General features: G+C 44.3%; 1 protein-coding gene across 1 annotated transcript in view; it reads left to right on the top strand.

The window, feature by feature from the left end:
• The window catches only part of GABRB1 (gamma-aminobutyric acid type A receptor subunit beta1), a gene marked incomplete at its 5' end in the record, with an annotated part of 140,821 nt that overhangs the window by 32,463 nt on the left and 88,377 nt on the right, over positions 1–19,981 (top strand). The window lies entirely within an intron of this gene.

The raw sequence follows: 19,981 nt of genomic DNA, 5'->3' as shown, positions 1-19,981 counted from the left end.
TTGGAAGATAAGATGACTGAGGCTCAAAATAAAATGGAAAAGATGGAAGATGAAACTGCAATGCTACAATATAGACAAATGGAATTTGCTTTAAGAATAAGAGGATTGAAAGAGAACAAACAAGAAAATCTGAGAGAGATATTGGCAAAGGCCTTTGCTCCAATAATGGGTTGGCAAACTAAGGATTTAATACGGGAAATTTAAAAAGTTTTTAGAGTCAACTCCTGGATTGCGAAGCAGAGGAAACTACCAAGAAATGTGGTGATTTACTTTTTGAAGAGGATAATTCGAAATGAAATTATTCAAGCTTTTTATAATAGTAGGTTTCAAGTGGAAAATCAAGAAGTACTGATACTGAAAGAAATTCCTCCAAAAATTTTAAGAAAAAGGAAAGAGTTTGCTTTTCTGGTAAATGAATTGAAAAAAAGGCAGCATCAGTTCAGATGGGATATACCAGTTGGAATAGTGGTGAACTACTTAGGTGGAATTAAGATTGCCGGAAGAAATATCAACAACCTAAGATACGCAGATGATACCACTCTAATGGCAGAAAGTGAAGAAGAACTAAAGAGCCTCTTGTTGCAGGTGAAGAAGGAGAGTGCAAAACTTGGGTTGAAACTTAACATTAAGAAAACCAAGATCATGGCATCTGGCCCTCTCAATTCCTGGCAAATAGATGGGGAAGAAATGGAGGTAGTGACAGATTTTATTTTCCTGGGCTCCAAGATCACTGCAGATGGGGACTGTAGCCAAGAAATTAAAAGATGCTTGCTCCTGGGGAGGAAAGCCATGGCAAATCTAGACAGCACACTAAAAAGCAGAGACATCACCCTGTCAACAAAAGTGCGTATAGTCAAGGCTATGGTCTTTCCAGTTGCAATGTATGGTAGTGAAAGTTGGACCATAAGAAAGGCTGAGCGCCAAAGAATTGAGGCCTTTGAACTGTGGTGCTGGAGAAGACTCCTGCGAGTCCCTTGGACTGCAAGGCGATCAAACCGGTCAGTCCTAGAGGAGATCAATCCTGACTGCTCTTTAGAAGGCCAGATCCTGAAGCTAAAACTCAAGTACTTTGGCCACCTAATGAGAAGGAAGGACTCCCTGGAGAAGAGCCTAATGCTGGGGAAGATCGAGGGCAATAGAAGAAGGGGACGACAGAGAATGAGGTGGCTGGATGGAGTCACTGAAGCAGTAGGCGTGAGCTTAAATGGACTCCAGAAGATGGTAGAGGACAGGAAGGCCTGGAGGAATGTTGTCCATAGGGTCGCGATGGGTCGGACACGACTTCGCAGCTAACAACAACAACAACTTAGGTACTAGATATCGCCTTAATACAATAGGGAAAGCAAAATAATTTTATTTTAATGTACTGAAAGCAAATTTGCCACCATTTCCTGATACAAAAAGAAATGAAGGAAAGACAAAACAGGTACAAATGGAAGGGAAGCAGACTCAGGCAGAAGGTTTGACTTTGCTGGCTGAAGAAGAATTACAACTAGTAGTGGATATGGATCAGCCTTCGTTACCAATAGAAGAACCTAGAGGTCAAAGAGTGACCCGAGCGGCAGCTAGACGAAAAGTGCAAGAGCAACAGAAACAGCAAGACCAAATTAAGACTCAAGAAGTTACTAAAGTGGAAGCAGTGGGAGGGGCAAGACTGAAGCAACAGGTTCATATGAATCTGCAGGATTTGTTCCAAAAGCTTCTAGTCGTGAAAGATGGCAACCAAGTTTCTAACTTGGAATGTTAATGGCTTAAATTCACCACAAAAAAGAAAAAAATATATTTCATTATCTGAAACAACATAAAAACGATGTTATTTGCTTGCAAGAGACACATATTAGCGTAACGGACCAAAAGTACTTGATAAACTCCAGATTGGGAACACATTTCATTGCATCTGCCCCGGATAAAAAGAATGGAGTAGTTATATACTTAAAGAAAGATCTAATTGCTAAATTAATTGAGGCAGATGCACAAGGATGATATATTGCAATTGAACTTATAATAGAAAGAAAGAAAAAACTTTTAGTTGGAATATATGCACCAAATCAACAGCAAGAAAAATTTTATAAATTTTTACATGACAAAATAATTCAATGGGATTATAAATCTTGTATCTTAATGGGAGACTGGAATGGAGTTTTGGATACAGGAAAAGATAAAAGAATATATTCTAATGGAATTTCAAGTCGTGCGAAATTGCCTAAATCTTTTTTTGAGCTTATGGATGACCTGGAATTGAGAGACATTTGGAGAGAGCGAAATATGGAAGAGAGGGATTTTACATTTTTTCAGATAGACATCAATCTTTTTCTAGGATTGATTTTATATTAATTACTAATGATTTTTTTTCTAGGGTGAAGAAAATCAAGATATGCCCAAGAACATTAACAGATCATAGTCCAATGTGGATGGAACTGGTTCAAGAGAAAAGGGATAGAAGACCTTGGAGATTAAATGAAAATTTGTTTAGATATGAGGAAATTGTGAATGAATGTAGAAAACAAATGAGAGAATTTTTTGTAATGAATATGCATAAGGGTACATCAATTGAAATGGTTTGGGATGCAAGTAAGTCTTATATGAGAGGAGTTTTAATATATTTGAATAATAAGTATAGACGTAAAAAGGAACAAAAGCGAAAGGAGTTAGAAGAGGAAATAAAGATGAAGGAGAGGTTACTATCTTGAACCCAGCTGATAAGAAAGTGAAAGAAACAATTTACCTATTGAAAGGGCAGTTTAATATGTTGATGGCAGACCAGGTGGCAACCAATATACGATATACTAAACATAATACTTTTTATAATGCTAACAAGCCAGGTAGATGGCTAGCTTATTTGTTAAGGAAAAAAGAAAAGTCTTGGACTATAGAGAAAATAGATTATAAAGGTAAAAAGGTTTATCAACAAGATATTATCAGAAAGGTATTTTCAGAATTTTACTCTAAATTATATGCTAGTGATACAATTCAAAGTATAGATATAGATAAATACTTACAAGAGGTGAATATTCCTAAGGTTACCCAAGAGCAGCGGGATGGAATGAATTAGTTAATAACTTCAGAAGAGATTGCTTTAGCAATTAAACAGTTGAAATTGGGTAAATCACCAGGGACAGATGGATTGACAGCTAGTTATTATAAAAATTTACAGTTAGAAATGGTAGAGCCTTTAAAGGGTTTATTTAGAACAATTCAACTTGTGGGAGTAGTGCCCCCATCATGGAGAACAGCTTTTATAACATTGATTCCAAAGGAAGATTAAGATCTTAGTCAACCAAAGAATTTATAACTGGTAAACAAATGAAGTACAATGTAAGACAAATTGTTAATTTATTGGAATATTTGGAAAGAAACAACCAAGTCCCTGCTGCATTGATATTTCTAGACACAGAGAAGGCTTTTGATCAACTGAACTGGCAATTTTTATTTATTTATTTAATTAATTAAATTTTTATACCACCCTATTCCCGAAGGACTCAGGGCAGTTTACAGGGCAACATAAAATATGATATAAAAATAGTATAAATTAAAATAGATTAAATTACATAAGCCCAACAATTAAAACAATATTAAAAGCTAAAACCCCTTCAGTCCAGGCCTGATAGATCAAAAAACCAAGTTTTCAGATCCCGGCGAAATGTACGCAGATCAGGGGTGGTCCGAAGTTCCACCGGTAAATCATTCCAAAGGGCAGGCGCGCCCACAGAAAAGGCCCTCCCCCTGGGGATCACCCGCCGGCACTCCTTAACCGTCGGCACCCTGAGAAGGCCCTCCCTGTGGGAGTGCACAGGACGATGGGAAGTTGATGCCGGCAGCAGGTGTTCCCTTAGATAATCCGGACCCAAGCCATTCAGAGCTTTATAGGTTATTACCAGCACCTTGAAAGTAATAGAAAAGATGAAATTTGGGGATTATTTTTTACAGGCTATAAATGCAATATATCAAAAACAAACGGCACAAATAATAGTTAATGGTAATTTAACAGAAATTTGTAAAATTGAAAAAGGAACAAGGCAGGGATGCCCTTTATCACCATTATTGTTTGTTTTAACATTGGAAATATTACTGATTAAAATATGTGAATCAAATAAAATAATGGGAATTAATATTAGGCATCTAGATTATAGATTGAGGACGTTTGCAGATGACTTGGTTGTTACTTTAAGTCAACCTCAATCGGTTGTAGAACTATTGGATGTGATAATGCAATATGGGCAAGTTTCTGGATTTAAAGTTAATAAGCAAAAACTAAAATATTAACAAAAATATGACTATAAAACAAAGAGAAGTGTTAGAAAAATTAACAGGATTTGAAATATTTAAAAAGGTTAAATATTTGGGGGTATATATCACAGCTTCGAATGTGAAATTATATAAAAAATAATTATGAACTGTTATGGCAAAATGTACAAAAGGAAATTGATAGTTGGAAAAAAATTACAGTTGTCTTGGTTGGGGAGAATTGCAGCTATAAAGATGAATGTCTTACCAAATTTTTTATTTTTGTTTCAAATGATACCAATACTTAAGAAAGATGCAAATTTAAATGAGTGGCAAAAAGGTATTAATAAATTTATTTAGGCAGGGAAAAGACCGAGAGTAAAGCTTAAAATAATGCAAGATGCACGTGAGAGAGGAGGTCTGAAGATGCCCAATTTGAGATTATATTATGATGCAGTTGTTCTATCAACAATTAGTGACTGGTTTAATTTAACGGATGAAAGAATATTGAATATCGAGGGGTATGATTTATTGTATGGATGGCACGAGTATCTATTTTATGACAAAACATATTTTAAGGAATGCTTTGTTTCGAGTGTGGAAAAAGTATCAATATATATTAAATAATAGAATACCTATATGGGCAATACCTAGACATGCAATAGGAAATATAAATGTGGAGCAGAAACAAGATGTGATTACTTATAAAGAACTTCTCAGGATGGAAGGGAATATTTCGAAATTGAAACCTCTAAATGTTTTAAAAGAAGAAAAGATAGTACAGACTTGGTTTCAGTTTACACAACTACAAGCTAGATGGAAAGAAGATCAGAAAATTGGTATAATAAAAGTTGATGAAAATCTGATAAAGCAAATTAGAGATCAAAGTCACTCGCATATAAAAAGGCTATATAATGCACTAATAGAGATAGATTCAGAATCGGAGTTATTTAAAGATTGTATGATAAAATGGGCTCAGAATATTCAAGAACCCATAATGATGGATACTTGGGAAAAAATTTGGGTTAGAAATGTAAAATTCACACAAGCGCAAAACTTAAGAGACAATTTTTATAAGATGTTTTATAGATGGCATTTAGACCCTAAAAAGTTAGCATGTATGTATCCAAACCAACCACCTAAGTGTTGGAGATGTAATAGTGAAGAGGCTACTTATTTTCATATATGGTGGACATGCAAAAATGTTAAAGCCTTTTGGATAAAAATATGGTGGATTCTTCAGAAAGTTTTTAAGAAAAAGGTAAGATTTACTCCGCAGTTATTTTTACTGGGGATTATTTCGGATTGTACTGTTACAGAAACTAAATTAATGTTACATTTAATAACGGCAGCTAGACTTTTGGTGGCGCAACATTGGAAGAAAGAAGATTTACCTACAATAGAACAATGGACACTTAAAGTGATGGAGGTGGCTGAAATGGCAAAAGTTTCAGCATATTTGAAAGAACAATCAGAAGAAACATATATTTTGGAATGGAAAAGATAGATTGATTATATTCAAAACAAATATGGGACTAAAAAATTTCAAATAGTTTATGAATAATTTTTTATAATTATAGATGTGTTATCATAATAATTTTAGTTTTGTTATAAGGGAGTTAAAGAGTGGAAGATTTGTTAATGTTTTAATAGATATTTAGCATATGTTTGCATAAGATTGTTATATATAATACCCTGTATTCTGCTTTGGGAAGTCTGGGGGGGGAGGGAAGGGGGTAGGGCTGATGGGGAGGGGGGGTTATTATTAAATTTTGTAAAACTTTTCAATTAAAAAAAAAGAAACCAGCATGGATGCATAAAGAACTCTCTGATAAACTGAAAGATAAAAAGGACAAGTATAAGAAGTGGAAAGAGGGGCACGTAACTAAGCCAGAATATCAGCAAATAGCCCATGCCTGCAAAGATGAAGTGAGGGAAGCTAAGGCTCAAAATGAACTAAGGCTTGCAACCAAAGTAAAAAATAACAAAAAAAGCTTCTTTCAACATGTAAAAAACAAGGAAAACGTTAAAGAAATGATTGGTCCATTAGTGGGGGAAAGTGGCAAGAAGGTGACAAGCAATAGGGAGAAAGCAAAACTATTTAACACATTTTTTGCATCTGTCTTTACACAAAGGGAAAAAACAGTCCAACCTACCAAAAACAGTGCCATAAAAAACAGAATAGAAACACAAGTTATGATAGGCAAGAAAATGGTAAATGAGCACCTGTCCAGCCTAGACGAGTTCAGACCACCAGGACCAGATGGATTACACCCCAAGGTTCTCAAGGAACTGGTAGACATGATCTCAGAACCACTGTACTATATTTTTCAAAGATCCTGGAGCACAGGGGAACTACCAGAGGACTGGAAGAGAGCTGAAGTAGTTCCCATCTTCAAAAAAGGGGAAAAAATAGATCCAGGAAACTACAGACCTATCAGCCTGACCTCAATACCTGGGACGATACTGGAAAAGATAATCAAACAACAAATCAGTGAACACCTTGATGCAAGCAAAGTCATCACTAGGGTAACTCATTCCCTCCTTTCTCAGGAGGTGAGGGAGGAGCCCTTGCAGGGGCGGGCCGAGGAGTTTAGCCAGCATCTGGGGGACAAAATCGCTCAGATTCGGACCGGTTTGGACTCTGACTGGGCAGACTCTGACGGGGAGGAATCGAGCGGTCTTGAGAGTATTATCTGGACTGAGTTTGATCCTGTGACTCCCGAGGAGGTGGACAGGATTATGGGGAGGCTGAGCTCTACCACCTGTTTATTGGACCCGTGCCCTTCCTGGCTGGTTTATTCAGCTTGGGAGGAGACACGAGGCTGGTTCCAGGCAGTGATATCTGTGTTCTGAACCAGCCCTCTTCTAACAAACCCCTTATCAGAAAGAAGAGACTGGAGAGCGTCCAAGGCTAAAAGGCTTCTGCCAAGATTTAATTACGCAGTTAACAAAAACACTAGAGCTTGTCTTCTCAAGCGGAAAAGTTGCTTTCAGCAACCAGCCCCTCCCCAAACACTCCTTTTATAGAGAGCTCAGGGCGTGGTCTCCCTGTGCCTCCTCCCGAGGAGTCCCATAGCCTTTCTTTGTTTGTTCCTGCTCGACTGCCTCCTGCGTCGGGCGTCCTTGAACAGGGCCAGCTGTGGGTCATCATCCTCCGCACTCTCGGGCTCACGCAGCTGAGAAGAGGTCCCCGGCTGAGGACTCTGCAAAGCCTCCAAACCATCATCAGCCGGTTCGTCTCCCTCCTCCCCCTCATCTGAGTCCTCCGATACGTCGGAGCCGGCTGTCGGACCCACAGGCTGGCCCTGAGTCACAACACTATCCCGCACCGCAGGGCCCTTCCCCCGGGTCTGCCGATCCGGATGCGGTCGGGATGGGAACTGTTCGTGAAAAGCAGTCACCAACGCAGGGGCATGAACGGCGGTCGCGTCTTCCCATGTGAAGTCCTCCGGCCCGTACCCTTTCCACTCGATCAGGTACTGGAAGCGACCTTTCAGCCAGCGGGAATCCCTGATGCTGGCGACCTCGTACTCGGGGGTGCTGCCTCCATCACGAGTTCCTGATGGGGGAGGTTCCGCTTGGCGAAGTGGACAGGCCGGTTGTTCGGGGACCAACAAGGACCGATGGAAGACGGGGTGCACGCGCAGGGAACGTGGCAGAGTTAAACGATAGGCGACCGGATTGATGACGGCCTCGACTGGGAACGGTCCAAGGTAACGGTGGTCCAGCTTCCTCGCCGGCCGAGTGGATGGTAGGTTCCTGGTGGACAGCCAGACCCGATCCCCCACCGATAGTGGAGGCGTATCCCTTCTCGACCGATCGGCGAACCTCTTGTAGTCGGCCTTGGCCTTCTCCAGCTGCCGTCGCACCAACCGATGGATCGCCTGTAACTCCGTCATAAATTTGTTCGCTGCCGGCTCCGATGAGTCCACGGGAGAAAGGGGGAAAAACCGGGGGTGATAACCCACGTTGGCCAACAACGGTGTCATCTGCGTGGAGGTGTGCTGCGAGTTGTTAAAGGCAAACTCGGCTATGGCCAAATAGTCCACCCAATTGTCCTGCTGCAGGTTAACGTAGCAGCGCAGATACTGCTCTAAGATGCCGATGACCTTCTCGGTACCCCCGTCGGTTTGTGGATGATGCGCGGACGAGAGGCAAACCTTAATGTCCAACGCCCGCATCAACTCCTGCCAGAAGCGGGCTGTAAACTGGGCCCCCCTATCGGAGACGACTCTATCGGGAAGGCCGTGCAGCCGGAACACCTGTTGGATGAACATGCGACTAGTGGCGCGAGCTGACGGTAAGCCGCGACAAGGGATGAAGTGCGCCATCTTGGTCAGCATGTCCACCACCACAAACACTGTCGTGAAGCCGGAGGATGGGGGTAGATCCGTCAGAAAGTCCATGGACACAGCCCCCCAGGGTCTCTTGGGTGTTGGCAAGGGCTGCAGTAAACCAGGCGGGGCCCCTGTCGCTGACTTGGCCTGCCTGCAAGGAATGCAGGAGGTGACATAAGACTGGACATCGTGTCGGACTCGGGGCCACCAAAAAGTACGGGAGACCAAGTTCAGAGTCTTGAACAGGCCAAAATGCCCCGCAGCCGGGTTATCATGACACTGGCTGAGGACGAGTCCCCTGAGTGGCCCTCCTGGAACATAGAGCCGGTCACGATAATACAGGAGTCCATCCGCGACCGACCAAGGCGAATCTGGCCCCACCTCTTCCTTCCGCTGAGCCACCCACGCCTCCTGCTGCTGCGCCTCCCGGATCCGAGCCCGTATATCCACCGGCTCCCGCACCGCAGCAAAAGACTCGACGGGGATCACTGTCCTGGGCGGAAGCTTGTCTTCCACTCGGGTGTATTCGGGCTTTCTGGACAGAGCATCCGCTCTCTGGTTGTGCCCGCTTGGTATGTACCGCACCCAGAAGTCAAACCTCGCAAAGAAGAGGGACCACCGGATCTGGCGTTGATTCAAATTCCGAGCGGTCTGCAGGCTTTCCAGATTCTTGTGGTCCGTCCGGACCTCGATCTGATGCCGCGCCCCCTCCAGATGATGCCTCCAAGCCTCAAACGCCGCCTTGATGGCCAGCAGCTCCTTCTCCCAGATGGTATAGTTGCGCTCCGAGGGGTTCAATTTCCGAGAGTGATACGCGCAAGGGAAAAGGGTACCGCTGGGCGTCGTCGCCTGGAGTAACACGGCCCCAATGGCAATGTCGGAGGCGTCCGCCTCCACGACAAACGGCCATTGCGGGTCGGGATGTTTCAAGATGGGCTCCTTCATGAAGGCGTCCTTCAAAGCCTGGAACGCCTGTTGTTCGGGGGCGTTCCACTGGAACCGAGTCTTCTTCTGCAGGAGCCGGGTGAGGGGGGCTGTCAAGGCAGCAAAGCCAGGGATGAATGTCCGATAGTAGTTGGCAAATCCAAGGAGTCGCTGAACGTCCTTCACGCGACGCGGGGGTTGCCAACTCTGCAACGACTCGACTTTACTCGGCTCCATGGCGATGCCCTCAGGAGAAATGCGGTGACCCAGGAAATCGATGGTCACCTGGTAGAACTGGCACTTCTCCAACTTGGCAAACAGCCGATGTTCCCGGAGGCGCTGCAGGACCTGACGGAGATGCTGATGATGCGCTTCACGCGACGGGGAGTAAATCAGGATGTCGTCCAGGTAAATCACGACAAACTGGTCCAACAGATCCCGAAAGATATCGTTCATAAAATGCTGAAACACAGCGGGGGCGTTGGTCAAGCCAAACGGCATCACCGTGTACTCGAAATGTCCATAGCGAGTACCAAACGCCGTCTTCCACTCATCACCCGGCCGAACCCTGACGAGGTTGTAAGCTCCACGCAGGTCCAGTTTCGTGAAGATCTTAGCCTCCCGGAGTCGGTCCAAGAGCTCGGGGATGAGGGGCAGCGGGTAGCGGTTACGCACCGTGATGGCGTTGAGTTTCCGGTAGTCACAGCAAAGCCGTAACTCGCCCGACTTCTTTTTGACGAAGAGCACGGGCGCAGACACTGGCGAGGACGAGGGCCGGATGAAACCACGAGCCAAATTCTTTGTCAGGAAGTCCCGCAATGCAGCCAACTCGGGCTCCGACATGGAGTACAAACGCTCCACTGGGAGAGGCGCATCAGGGACTAGGTCAATGGAGCAGTCGTAGGGCCTGTGCGGGAGTAATTGGTCCGCCTCTGACTCGCTGAACACGTCAGCAAAGTCGGACAGTTCGGGAGGCAAGGAAACCCCTGGGGAACCCTCCACCTGGCCGGCACAGATATGGCGGGTGTGGTCCACGCACTGCAAACTTGGGAAGGTGACCAAGTTCTGAGACCAATAGATCTGTGGATCATGCGCCCGGAGCCACGCCAGTCCCAAGACCACGGGGAAGTGCAGATCCGAAGTGACGTAGAACTGAATGGCCTCCACATGGGTACTGATGGCCATACACACGGGTTGCGTGGCGGCCGTAATAGGCCCGGACAGGAGCACTCGACCATCGATGGTCTCCACAAGCATGGGCGGATCCACTGGACACTGGGGAACAGCCCATTTGGCCACAAAGGCCGAATCCATAAAGTTAGTGGTAGCCCCAGAGTCAATTAAGGCATGGACCGGAATCCCCTCTGGCTTGCCAGGAAGGATCAGACGTGCCTCCAGAATCAAATGCCATGGAGGTTCACAGGCACCGTCGGAACGGCGTCGCTCGGCGTGGTCGTTGTGGGTCGCCCGATCTTTCACACCGTCTAGATCGGGCTCGGGCCGTTTCCCGACAGCAAAGCAGGGGACTTTCTCGGGGCAGGCTTGATCACTGACGCCCGCTGACGCTTCTTCGGGCAAGAAGCAGCCAAATGTCCAGGGTCCCCACAGTAAAAACACAACCCCCCCGATCGTCGTCTGTCCATTTCCGTCTCTGATAGACGGGACCTGGCGGCACCCAGCTCCATTGGCTCCTCCCTCTGGACTGGGGGCTCACGCACAACAGGAGCGGCAGGGGTCTGTGGGGTGGCACGGCGACTCTTTCGCTGCTGCAGCCGGGCATCGATCCGCAGACAAAGATGGATCAGCCCATTCAGGTCTGAGGGAATGTCCACGCGGGCCAGCTCATCCAACATCTCCTCCGACAAGCCATCCTGGAAGGCATCCACGAGCGCAGCCTCATTCCAGGCGGAATCCTGGCTAAGCAGCCGGAAATCGCTGATGTAGGCCTGTAGGGGGCGCTGACCCTGCCTCAAAGCTTTCAGGCGTCGGGTGGCCGTCTGCGCCTTAATTGGGTCCTCATACATGAGGCGCATATGGTCACAAAACCCCCCAAAGTTATCCAACAAAGGGCTAGGCTGTGCCAACAGAGGCGTGCCCCAACGAGCTGCATCTCCCGACAGAAGGCTCAACACGAAACCCACCTTATCTCGGTCAGTGGGGAAATCAGCTGCTCTCACGCTGATAAAAAGCTGGCATTGTCCCAGGAAGGCAGGAAACAGTTCTGGATTGCCAGCAAATTTATCCGGCATAGCTATCTGACATTTCCTCCTGGGTGGGGGTGCAGCATGTACCTGGGCTTGTAGTTGCCCCACTTGAGCTGCCAGCAAAGTGAGTTGCTGGGTGAGCTGAGCATTCTCGGCAAGAAGCTGCTCCATCGTAGTTGTAAGGGGTGGGAGGCTGAAAGCAAACTGTTCTGAACCAGCCCTCTTCTAACAAACCCCTTATCAGAAAGAAGAGACTGGAGAGCGTCCAAGGCTAAAAGGCTTCTGCCAAGATTTAATTACGCAGTTAACAAAAACACTAGAGCTTGTCTTCTCAAGCGGAAAAGTTGCTTTCAGCAACCAGCCCCTCCCCAAACACTCCTTTTATAGAGAGCTCAGGGCATGGTCTCCCTGTGCCTCCTCCCGAGGAGTCCCATAGCCTTTCTTTGTTTGTTCCTGCTCGACTGCCTCCTGCGTCGGGCGTCCTTGAACAGGGCGAGCTGTGGGTCATCATCCTCCGCACTCTCGGGCTCACGCAGCTGAGAAGAGGTCCCCGGCTGAGGACTCTGCAAAGCCTCCAAACCATCATCAGCCGGTTCGTCTCCCTCCTCCCCCTCATCTGAGTCCTCCGATACGTCGGAGCCGGCTGTCGGACCCACAGGCTGGCCCTGAGTCACAACAATCTGCTTCTTTGAGCGAGGGTGTCTTTCCCGCCGCCTTGAAGGAAGCGGTGGTGAGACCCCTTCTCAAGAAGCCTGCCCTGGATCCAGCTATTTTGAATAACTATCGTCCAGTCTCCAATCTTTGCCTTTTAGCGAAGGTTGTTGAGAGTGTGGTGGCGCATCAGCTTCCTCTGTTCCTGGAGGAAACTGATTAACTTGACCCATACCAATCAGGTTTCAGGCCCGGGTACAGCACGGAGACGGCATTGGTCGTGCTGATGAATGATCTCTGGCGGGCTCGGGACAGGGGTTGTTCCTCTGTCCTAGTCCTATTAGATCTCTTAGCGGCTTTTGAAACCATCGACCATGGTATCCTGCTGTGATGTCTCAGGGGGTTGGGAGTGGGGGGCACTGTTTTGGGGTGGTTCTCCTCCTACCTCTTGGGCCGTTCACAGTCGGTGTTGATGGGAGGGCAGAGGTCCGCCCCGAGGTCTCTCGTTTGTGGAGTTCCTTAGGGGTCAGTCCTCTCTCCCCTCCTGTTCAATATCTATATGAAGCCGCTGGGTGAGATCATTTGTGGTTTTGAGGTGGGGTATCATCAGTACGCCGATGATACCCAACTTTTTCTTTCCACCCCAAACCAACTCAGTGATGCCCTTGACGTGATGTCCCGTTGCCTGGAGGTGGTTCAGGTTTGGATGGGGAGAAACAGGCTCAGACTCAATCCTGCCAAGACTGAGTGGCTGTGCGTACAGGCATCTTGAGTGAACCATTCTATTCCATCTTTAATGATGGGGGTTGAGGTGTTATCCCCCGTCGATAGGGCTCGCAACTTGGGTGTCCTCCTGGATTCGCGGCTCAGCCTTGAAGATCATATAGGAGCCGTGACCAGGGGGGGCTTTTGCCCAGGTTCGCCTGGTGCATGAAGTTGCGGCCCTATCTGGACCGAGATGCCTTGCGCACAATCACTCATGCGCTCGTGACCTCCCAGTTAGACTACTGCAATGCTCTCTACATTGGGCTGCCCTTGAGGATCACTCAGATGCTTCAACTGGTGCAGAATGCAGCCGTGCGAGTTGTGATGGGAGCTTCCCGATACTCCCATATAACACCTCTGCTCCACGAGCTGCATTGGCTTCCGGTTGCCCTCCGGGTGAGATTCAAGGTGCTGGTGATGACTTATAAAGCCATAAATGGCTTGGGTCCGGGATATCTGAGGGAACACCTGCTGCCAGCATCAAGTTCCCTTCGTCCTGTGCGCTCCCACAGGGAGGGCCTTCTCAGGGTGCCGCCGGCAAAGGATTGTCGGCGGGCAACACCCAGGGGGAGGGCCTTCTCTGTGGGCGCACCTGCCCTCTGGAACTAGTTACCCATAGACTTTAGGACTGCCCCTGACTTTCGTTCGTTCCGCCAGGACCTGAAGACCTGGCTCTTTGAGCTTTCCGGCCAGGACTGAGGAATTTTTAATTTTTAACTTATTGTAATTGGGTTTTTAATCAGAGTCATAGGGGTTTTAGATTTTAATTAAGGAAAATTTAATCTATTTTAATTGTTATTAATTTTTGTATTGTAATGTTCTAATTGCCTTGTGAACCGCACTGGGTTCTACGGGAGAAGGGCGATATATGTTTAATAAATAATAAAATAATAATAATAATAAAAGCCAACATGGGTTTGTCAAAAACAGATCATGCCAGACAAATCTTATTGAATTCTTTGACCAAGTGACAAAACTAGTGGATCTAAGGAATGCTGTAGATATAACATACTTGGACTTCAGTAAGGCATTTGATAAAGTAGATCACAACCTACTACTTGATAAGATAGAAAAATGTGGGTTAGACAGCATCACCACCAGATGGATTCGTAGCTTGCTGACAGGCTGTACTCAGCATGTAGTCCTCAATGGAACTGCATCTACATGGAAGGAAGTGTGTAGTGGGGTACCCCAGGGCTCTGTTTTGGGCCCAGTGCTCTTCAACATCTTCATCAACAATTTGGATGAGGGGATAGATGGGGAACTTATCAAATTTGCAGATGACACCAAGCTGGCAGGAATAGCAAATATTCCAGAAGATAGGCTTAACATACAGGAGCATCTGGACAGACTTGAACACTGGCTGCTATCTAACAAAATGAAATTCAATGGTGAAAAAAGTAAGGTTCTACATTTAGGCAGGAAAAATCAAATGCACAGATATAGTATAGGTGGCACCTTGCTCAATAGTAGTAACTGTGAGAGGGATCTCGGAGTCCTAGTGGACAATCACTTCAATATGAGCCAGCAGTGTGCTGCAGCTGCCAAAAAAGCCAACACAGTGCTAGGCTGCATTAACAGAGGAATAGAATCAAGATCACGTGAAGTACTAATACCACTTTACAATGCCTTGGTAAGGCCACACCTGGAATACCGCATCCAGTTTTGGTCACCACAATGTAAAAAAGATGTTGAGACTCTAGAAAGAGTCTCATGAAAACAGGGAAAAATGTACTCAGAAAAAGACTGGCCCAACTCATTAGCAGGGCTTTAAACTAAAATTGACCAATCATTAGAATTTCTAAAACACAAAACCAATCATAAAAGATAGGGAGTGATGAGAAAAAAGGAAAACTCCAACAATAATCAGAAGATCCAGGAAACATATCCACGGACAGAAATAAAAGTCTTAAATGTTTATATAACATTTGTTTGGGGAACAAATAGGGTGAACTAGAACCAAAGTACACAAGGGAAGGTATGACAGTTGGCATTACAGAAATCTGGTGGGATAAAACCTGTGACTGGAATGGACTGATGGATGGATACAATTTTTTCAAAAGAAACAGAACTACAAAAAGAGGAGGGGGAGTTGCACCATATGTAAGAGAAAACTACATATCTACAGAAATGCACATGATCAAAGAATCTATATGGGTCAATATAAAAGGGGGGAAAAGTGACATTGCCATAGGGGTATACTACAGGCCACCCAACCAATCAGAAGAAATAAATGGACTCTTTGCCAAGCAGTTAAATGTATATAGGAAGCATACCATAGCAGTAATGGGAGACTTCAATTGCCCAGATATCAGCTGGGAGACAAACTCTGCAGCGAGCGGGAGATCAAACAGATTCCTAACCAACCTAGCCGACAAGTCTGCCATCCAAAAGGTAGAAGAGGGAACTAGAAGTAAAGCTATACTGGAGCTAATTCTTATTAATAGAGAAGAAATAGAGGGAGTTGAAGTTGCTGGAAACTTGGGGAAAAGTGACCCCATCATACTGGAATTCAATATAATGCAAACACAAGCAATATAAAATATTCCAACCAGAGTCTTAAACTTCAAAAGATCTGATTTTAACAAACTCAGAGAAAACCTAGGAAAGATTCCATGGATGGAAATCCTAAAGGGGAAAACAACTGAAGAAGCATGGGGAACTCTGAAAAATGGTATCATAAAAGCCCAGTCCAGCACAATACCACTGAAAAAGAAAAACAAGAAATTCAAGAAGAAACCAGCATGGCTGCACAAAGATCTCTCAGACAAGCTGAAAGACAAAAAGCACAAGTACAAAAAATGGAAAGAGGGACCCATAACTAAGGCTGATTATCAGCAGATAGCCAGAATGTGAAAAAACAAAGCTAGGGAAGCAAAGGCTCAAAATGAACAAAGACTTGTAACAGAAATCAAGGATAATTTTAAAAAACCCAGTTTTTTCAACATATTAATAAAAAGAAAAAAGTCAAGGAAACTGTAGGTCCACTAAAGAGAGAGGATAGCAAGACAGTAACAAGCAATAGGGAAAAAGCAGAGCTTCTTAATTCATTCTTTGCATAAGTCTTCACACAAAAAGAAATTATAGCACAACATACAAAAAAATACTGCAAAATGCAAACTATAAACAAAAATTAAAATAAGCAAGAAAATGGTAAGAGAACACCTATCCAACCTTGATGAATATAAATCACTGGGACCCAACAGATTACATCCCAGAGTTCTGAAGGAGCTGGCAGATGTTATCACAGAACCATTGCACCACATCTTTCAAAAATCCTGTAGCACCAGAGAAGTACTTGAGGATTGGAAAGGGGCTGATATGGTTCCTATCTTCAAGAAAGGGGAAAAAACAGACCCAGGAAACTACAGACCAAACAGTAACATCAATACCTGGGAAGATCCAGGAAAAGATAATCAAAAAACAGATCTGCAAACAATTAGAAACAAACAAACAAACAAACAACAATGGGTAGCCAGCACGGGTTTGTTAAAAACAGATCATGCCAAACTATCTTATTTCATTCTTTGATAAAGTGGCCAAATTAGTAGACCAGCAAAATACTGTTGACGTAGTAAACTTAGATTTCAGTAAGGCATTTGACAAAGTAGACCACAATCTACTCCTTTGTAAGCTAGAAAAAGGTGGAATAGACAACATCACCACCAGATGGATTTGTATCTGGCTGATAAACCATACTCAATGAGTAGTCCTCAATGGTACTACATCCACATGGAGAGAAGTAAGCAGTGGGGTACCACAAGGCTCTGTCTTAGGCATAGTACTCTTCAATATCTTTATCAATGACTTAGATGAGGGACTAGAAGGGGAACTCATCAAATTTTCAGATAACACTAAACTGGCAGGAATAGCCAACACCCCAGAAGACAAACTCAGGATTCAAAAAGATCTTGACAAACTGGAACAATGGGCCCTATTTATCAGTGAGTTTTAATGTGGAAAAAAGCAGAGTTTTTCATTTACGCAGGAAAAATCAAAGATATAAGTACAGATTAGGTGAGACCTGGCTCAAAAACAGTATCTGTGAGAAGGACCTTTGAGTCCTAGTGGACAATCACTTGACTATGAGCCAGCAATGTGCAGCAGCAGCCGATAAAGCTAATACAATCCTAGGTTGCATAAACAGAGGCATAGAATCAAGATTACATGAAGTAGTAGTACCACTTTATAAAACCCTACTGAGACCACACCTGGAATACTGCAACCAATTTAGGTCACCATACTACAAAAAAGATATTGAGACCAAGGCCTGGAGACTAAAACATATGAAGAACGTCTGCAGGACCTGGGTTTGGCTAGGCTAAAGAAAAGAAGAAACGGGTGACATGATAGCAGTATTCCAGTATTTGAGAGGCTGCCACAAAGAAGAGGGTTTCAAATTATTCTCCAAAGCACCAGAGGACAGGACAAGAAACAATGGTTGGAAACTTATCAAAGAGAGAAGCAACCTGGAATTAAGGAGAAAATTCCTAACAGTGAGGACAATTAACCAGTGGAACAGTTTGCCCTCAGAAATCATGAGTGGCTCCATCACTGGAGGTTTTTAAGAAGAGTGGACAGTCACTTATCTGAGAAGGTATAGGTTCTCCTGCTTGAGTGGGGGGCTGGACTAGAAGACCTCCAAGGTCCCTTCCAGCTCTATTCTATTCTATTGTATTCTGCTCTGCCCTGTCCTGTCCTGTCGTGCCCTGTCCTATTCAATTCATATAAAGCTAATAATGTCTTCTTATCTATCACAAATCATTGTAGTCATTATCTGACCTGTTTGGGATCAAGTATCCTCATTTGAATCTTAATAATAAAACTTTTCCTTAAAAATTTGTTTAGAATCTCTCCCAACAATTGTATTTCATTCCCCGACAGAGTCATAAGCCTCTATTGTAAATTTCTCTGTGAGGCCTGTTGTTCAGAAAGTCTCCCTGTAAAGAAAAACACAGCATTTCTTGTCAATTGTTTTCTGGTTAAATATAATAAAACCATTCTCCAAAGTCCATGCATCTTTCCAAGAAAATCTAGTCCATCATCTCTGAGTTTCTTGTATTCATGTCCCATTCAGCCTTCTCTACCAAGCCTGCAATTCTCAGACCAATCTGCCATCTGCATCTGGGTATCATCCTGGGATTGATTCAATCTTTTTATTGAAGTTTTCAAATAGCACTTGTAAGTTAAAAAACATTGTTTTCAAAGGCTTCCCAAAGCGCTTTATCTCTTTTTGTAGAAATTGTAAAGAATATATAATGTATAGCATTCAAAGTCCTTCATTTGCTGTTATTTGAATTTTAATGTAGTCCAAATATGACAAAAGAGTAAACAATTCCTTTCCCAAGGACAAGCAAATGTACCATAACAAAATGACCAAACAAAAAAGTTGAGATAAAATTTCCCAAAATAAAAAATAATTTAAAAAGGTATTTTCCTGTGAAAGGAAATAAGACCATTTAAAAAAAACACTAATAAAAGCAAAGACTTGTAGTAAAATAAGTGTAAATCAAGTCAAATAGCTTTCACTATCCAGGGGTGAATTCTCTTTCTGACTTCCTTACAGCACAAATGAATGTAATTTGGAATTCCAAAATAAACAATAAGAAAACAAAAAAAATATGTTAAAATCCAGCAAAGGGTTATAAGATAGGTCAGCATTCAACCAGCTGATTAATGTATACATTAAAAAAACTTTTAAAAGGTGCAGTTAAAACCAAGATGTGCTTAAAAATTAAAAGATGAAAGACCCATCAGTCCAATTGAGAATTGCAATCTTCAAGATCCCTCTTCTCAGAAGCCCCAAACGTTCTTTTTTTTTCCTTTCAAAAGGCAACTGGATTTTGTTTTTCCTTGAAGACATTTCACTTCTCATCCAAGAAGTATATTCAGTTCTGACTGAATGGTGGAGGATGGAAGGATTTATATTCCTTGCACTTATCTGGTCGTTAGCACTCTTTCTGAGAGTCATTGAAACCACTTGGAGTGCCCTCAGGGTCACCAGAATAGTACAAATGGGTTTGCAAGGAATATAAATTAGGTTACAAATGTTTTCCCTCATCCCAGCCCTCCCCACATGACCAGTTCGTCTTTAGCCAATGAAGAGCCACATAGGTGTTTTGAGAATCACTGAGATATTTTGGGCAATTCACATTCCATTCTCAGTGTACATGGCTTTGGGTACTGGCACAAACTAGTTCCATGCTTCACTGGTCTGCCATCCATCCTCCCTATTTCCCATCACATCCCCATACATGTTTATTGCCTATTTGTCCTCTGTGCTCCCCTCCTCCTAGCCTTTGATGGCAGGATGCCAGCCAGGTGCCCAGCCGAAGGTGGCAGAACTGACAGATAGAATCAAGATCACATGAAATATTAGCACCAGTCTATAAAGCCTTAGTAATACCACATAGAATACTGCATCCAGTTTTGGTGACCATAATATAAAAAAGTTATTGAGACTCTAGAACAGACATGTCAAACACAAGGCCCGGGGGCCAGATCCGGCCCGTGAAGTGGTTTCATGCGGCCCGCGAAGCCATCCTGGAAACAGTGAGGGAACAGCCCCCGCTGCCTTGGCCCTGGCCCAGAGGCCCTCCTTCTGCCAGAGACCCTCAGATCTGTCCCACTCCTGCCCAGGCCCCCATAGGCACCCTTGAGGTGAATGATGTAGACCTGGCCACACCCACCCAGTAGGCCATACGCACTCTGACCACACCCACCCAGTAGGCCACACCCACCCAGCCCCCTGAGGGCAACCGCAATGCTGATGCGGCCCTCAATGAAATTGAGTTTGACACCCCTGCTCTAGAAAGAGTGCAGAAAAATGCAACAAAGATGATTAGGGGACTGGAAGCTAAAACATATGAAGAA

This window comes from Vipera ursinii, assembly GCF_947247035.1.
Source record: "Vipera ursinii genome assembly, chromosome: 7".
NCBI lineage: Eukaryota > Metazoa > Chordata > Lepidosauria > Squamata > Viperidae > Vipera > Vipera ursinii.
Note: the sequence above shows the minus strand (reverse complement) of the source record. Positions and strands in the feature narration are given on the sequence as shown.